The 5,621-nt window shown below is 44.0% G+C and overlaps 1 long non-coding RNA gene across 1 annotated transcript; it reads left to right on the forward strand.

The window, feature by feature from the left end:
- Positions 1-278: 278 nt before the first annotated feature.
- LOC140336323 (uncharacterized) lies at positions 279-3,071 on the forward strand. Its single transcript, XR_011921867.1, has 2 exons — positions 279-590; positions 2,778-3,071. It is a non-coding gene; the product is annotated as an uncharacterized lncRNA (long non-coding RNA).
- The last annotated feature ends 2,550 nt before the right edge of the window (positions 3,072-5,621 follow it).

The following is a 5,621-nucleotide window of genomic DNA, read 5'->3' on the forward strand; positions in this document are numbered from 1 at the left end:
TTGTAGTTTCAAAAAGCAACAGGTACAGAAAAACGAGCTAAATTTAATAAAAGTTATTATTTTATATTGGTGTGGAGCAAATGAACCTGTAGTCCCACAGCAGCCAAAAAGCAACAGGTAGACACTTTTCGGGCTGACGCTGGATAAGGGTGAGGAGCGCTGGGACTTGTAGTTCCCCTGCCACAGGTAGGCCTCCCTCCCAGCCAGGTGCTTGAAGTCTTGGTGTAGAATGTGAGCTGTCCCTGTCCTCCTCCCACTCCTGGATGTGTTTCCTGCAGCTGTTTGGGAGGGTGGGGTGGATTAGTTAGAGCTGGGTGTGTCCGCCTCTCTCCCTGCTGCTCTGCCTGTTCTTCGGGCCTAGCCACTGTCTCCTGTTGTGGGAGCCCTCCCTGCTGTGTGCCCTCCCTCTCTGAGCAGGCTGGAAGTCAGGTCTATGATATTTGCAGAGTGAAGTTGAGTCACACAGAGGGTGTGGTTACCCAGATCTCCCTCTCTTTCTCCTTCCTTCCTCCTCCTCTCCCTCTTTCAAGCTCTCTCTGTCAGGCTCAGGAGGGCACAGGAGTGTCACACACCCAGTCCCGCACCACCAGGTAAGCCGCCTTTCCTTTATAGGTGGGTAGGGTGGCATGGGGAGCAATGGCCGGCTATGAAACTTCATTGGTGACCCATCACCACCATCGTTCACATGCACCCTGTACAAAAACTCACAGGGTTATCGGTGTCGGTTCTGGGCAAGAGGGAGTTAAGAGCTGTGTGTATGTATGCGCCAGTCACTGGGTATGAGGGTGCCAGGCACCAGAGAGGAGGCCACCATAGTCCTTTTATCCACCCAGCCGCATTCTCACACTACCCGTCAGGCTGCCCCTTTGGATGAAGTGTCACATCTGGAACTTCTTACAGAAGGGTCATGAAAAAGAGGAAGAGGGCCACAGTGGGTACGATGGTGGACGGAGCTGCTTTTGGCAGCCTGCCCTTCGATTGTGCAGTAAAGGAAGTTTTTACTCAACCGAAAGATCTGCTGAAACTCTTCACATTCTGATTGGTCAGTTTCTGGAACATCAAAAGTGTAGCGTAAAGCAAAAAAAAAAGAACATGTGAAGCGACAGCGTACGTCACCTGAAAATGACAGCGGGGTCATTCAACAGAATCGCTGCCACCGGCTTCCTGGGACAGTTCAGAGATTTGTCTCTGCAAACTTGTGTTCCATGGTTTGCCATTCATTCTTTTAACCGGCACATATGTGTACCTTGTAGGTTGATATTTACATGCATGTATGAATGAATCTATGTGGAGTGTTCCTATCCCAGGTGTGGGGGGTTGTAGCCTTGTAGGGGGTTTATATTCCAATTTGTATTGTGTTGATCTCTTGAAGGATCATTTTATACCGGCGTGTTGTGTACTTTGCTCTTAGGTTTGTTCACCAGCACTTTTCTGCTCAAATCAACTCGATGGGGTCCTTTAAATATTACATCAAAAATGCATAAAAAAGCGATTAGTGTTCAATGATTGGATTTGTAACAACAAACCGTCATCTGAGCGATGGGCTAGAGCTGAAAACGCAAACTTTTCTGCTGTGTGACATGTGAGATCTGATTGGGTCCACATTGACTTCCAGGCCGGGATAGCAATGATAACTATCGGGTGTCCTTAAATGATTAATGTTGTGGTCACCTTCAGACTTTAGCAAACAGCCCAGCTGACCAATCACAACTGTCATTCTAACGAGGACGCTTCAGCCAATGGGGCTGCTGTTTTTTCCCTGATAATTGCTGTTGTTGCCTTGTTTTTTCTTGTTGTGGTTTGATTATTTTGTATTATTAATGACCAATTTAGGGTGGCGTTTCTGTAAATTGCTTGTAGTCACCGTTTAAAGTCATTTCAGTTCTTGGCAACCAATCAGGAACGATCACGGCAAGCATGGGGGTGGTGTAATCAGATTGGCGTAACCAATTGCAACAGTCCAGATTAAATATAAAAAAAAAACAAGTATGCAAATGTCAAATTTTGTAACATGCCAGCCTACATATACCAGGTAGTCCTGCAAGAAGTATTGCATTATTTTTATTAAACAGTATTTATATAGCGCCAACATATTACCAGTGCCGTACACTAAATAGGGGTTGCAAATGACAGACAATGACACAGGAGGAGGAGAGGATTGCATCTTTATAATTTCCTTTTTGATGAATTGACTCTAGAACCAGGAATGTGAAAAAATATAAATCCACCCGAATCCTGCCACAGTTACATATAGTTTAAGCCTTGGAATGTTATTTGTAATTATCAGCACCTTGAAAGTATTGCTTGCTTGCTATTGTCGAACTACAACTCCCAGCATGCCTTGCTGAAAGTAGTAGTTCCAGAACATGCCCACAGGGGACGTTTTTAAGCCAGCAGCTTTATTTAGCAGCATGACAAGCATTTTAATATAAGCAGGAGCTTGTACCCAGAAGTTTGTAATTACACAGAGGCCCAAGAAAAGGGTGGATACGTGTAAGGTGGAATTTTTAGGCAAGTGGGTAGAAGGAGAGGGGGCAAGGCGGTGTATAAAAGGACTCTGAACCTAGGCGGGCCGACGGCTGGGGGAAGGGAACCCACTTAGAGCTGACTTAAGCCCTTTGTAGCACAGCCTCTGCACCTTTGGGTCATTTGTAAGTAGGTGAGAGGTGAGGAAAGGTGACAACGAATCATTCTAGGTGTAGGTTTGTTTGGGAGGGTACAGGGCGTGAAGCTTGGCATTCCTCCTCTGACTTATTGACATTTTTTTTTTAATCTAGAAATTACAAAAAGTTTCCTGGCTCCTGGGCGAGCTGTCAGAGGAAGTTTGCAGTGCTCGTGGTCACCTTGCAACATGTGACTGCAGTGCGATTTTCTTGTGATGAGCGTTGGATGCCCCCGGGGCCGGTCTCATGGTGTGTGATGTCAGTGCACTCCCAGGATCACACTGGCAGGGAGATCGGTCATGGCAGTTTGTCACTGATGTAGTAACATTGTGGGGTTTGCAAAGTCAGGGAATGGGAAACGCTTGAGTGAGACTTCCTTCCTATCATGCAATAAATATATTTCCTGTATCATGTCCTCAAACCGTTTAATTTCCAGGGAAGGGTGTAGCTTAGACAAAAAAAATTTTCTTGGGGAAGTTTGAAAAGTTCTTAACTTCATGTTGCTGATCCTGGAATAAGTACCCAGCCCTGAACACTCACCAACCATTCTGCATGCTTTTCAAATCCGTTATTAGGCAGTAGGGCCAAGAGGGCTGTGTCTGGTGATATTGAGAAGGGGGGAAGGGGGATAAGCTAGGGGGCGCTTTTCCTGAGCCTCTTACACCTCACCCCAAAGCCCCAATTACTTTTGTCCTCTCCAGTCCCATTTGCTGCTAAAACCTGTTCCACCTGTCATGATAGCAGTGCAATTTCCAGCTACAGCTTCCCTGGTGCCCATAATATCCAGCTACAGCTTCCCTGGTGCCCATAATATCCAGCTACAGCTTCCCTGGTGCCCATAATATCCAGCTACAGTTTCTCTGGTGCCCCTGATATCTAGCTTCAGCTTCCCTGGTGCCCCCGATATCCAGCTACAGCTTCCCTGGTGCCCCCCATATCCAGCTTTGGAAGATGGTGTCTTACTGCTCCACTTCCTGCTTGTATAGTGCTGGTGCCACAACTGCATTTGTGGCCAAAGGGCACCACGGTGGCTCAGTGGTTAGCACTCCCAGCCAGGACACTATCTGCATGGAGTTTGCAGGTCTTCCCTGTGTTTGTGTGGGTTTCCTCCCACATTCCAAAAACATGCAGTGACTATAGTAGGCGACATGACTATGGACTTTGTACAGCGCTGCGTAATATAAATACTGTGTAAAAATAATAATAATAATAGTAAAGCTTGCTGTCCTTCCCGTCATTGCGGCACACATAGCCTGTGACAGGCCCACGGATGATGAAGTATGCATCAGATCTTTCAGGACGTGCAGGCCCAAGCCAACAGGTGAGAGTAGGTATGTAAATAGGTGAGGGGACTTTATTGCAGCACCAAAATGTCCAGAAATATAGCCAAACAGGTCAGGCAATGCAATGCGGCAATGGCAGCACCCGTATCAATATCGAAGGCTGCTTTATCTCCACCCCAGAGATGTGCCATCTGTGCCACTCAGCATGCACACCTTGGTGTACATGCATTACTCTGGCAGCAAGGTGAGACACATTGCTAAGGGGTCTCTTTAATAAAAACATTCCTTACAGCTGATACTCTTTTTGGGAGGGTTAAAGACCCATCAGGTTATATTTTTGCCGTTTGTGTCATTCAGCCTAAATCTCCACTTTCTGTCTGGGAGACGCAGCAGGAAATGAAATCTATCTTTATTCAGTTGCCACTAGAACATCTATTGCCATTTGAAGGTTGTGCTACAAACCGTGCACAAAGCACCCATTTTATTTCAGATTATCAGATCAGATCTGATCAGATTAGAAGCTGAAGATTCCAGAGGAGCGCATCAAACAAACACTAAATTATCCAAGCAATCTCGTGGATTTTGCTTTGGAAACACATCCTGGATGAGCTGAGGCTGTTTATACTACGTACACTATAGGATTGGTCCAGGAGAGTAGACACACAGATGTCTAAGAATAAATGTTTTTGTATTTTGTATATTGTATTCTAGGATCTCTGGCTCTGGAATCTTTCATTTTTATTCTGAATTATAAATATTATTGATAGATATGATATTTTAGTAACCATAATAGAAAGTTTTTTTAAATCTCTTGCTTTTCTTACTGATCTTCACCAATAATATTTTGGGATTCTCCGATTCAGGGTACCCAATGTATCTGCTCATTTTTTTTTCTGTCATTTAGTTGCAACACTTCTGATTGGCTAAGAGCTGGAGCCTTAGAAAATATAGCACAGTGTGTTCCCTGGTTCAAGCCCCGACCTCTTATCTCAAAACACAACACAAAAGGGAGTGTAGAATTGTGTCAGGAAGCCGGAATACATAATAGAAGCGCTGGGAAAGCCTGCGGAATCCACACATAAGTGGTCATAGTAATATGAGTAACTCTTATGATTTAAGCACAGCTTGTTTCTGGGATGACAGTTGAAGTTTGATTTTACAAATTGCCTGATCATCCTTTTTAAATGAGACCTATCACAGCAATTATCCAACGTTTCTAGTCCCTAAAATGAGTGTCAGTACCAAGGTAAAGGGCATAGCAGTCAGCGGTAAGAGGCGCAGCCATCATTGGAGTGGCTTCACAATATGCAGGAGATCAGCAGCACTGAGATGGGAAATGGGATTGAGAAATAGGGTGAAAATAAAGTTTTTTGTTAAAATGAAACCTGACAATTATTGGTTTATTCACAATCTATAAATACATTTATGGACAACTCCTTTCTCATCATTGAAATGTTACCACATGCCACATCCTTATTTTAGACTATTTGAACAAATGTGGAAAAGTATTTTTGGGACCTTAAAGGCATTCAATCGGACAAAAAAATACATAATACAATAAATATAAAAACTATAATTTATTTAAAGCTTCATTTAAAAGTTTTTTTTTTTACATAAAATCATTAAATTGATCTCTATTGTACCATGGTGGGTCTAATGTATGTTAATAGATATT

The sequence above is a fragment of the Pyxicephalus adspersus genome, chromosome 8 (assembly GCF_032062135.1).
Source record: "Pyxicephalus adspersus chromosome 8, UCB_Pads_2.0, whole genome shotgun sequence".
NCBI classification, from domain to species: Eukaryota; Metazoa; Chordata; class Amphibia; order Anura; family Pyxicephalidae; genus Pyxicephalus; species Pyxicephalus adspersus.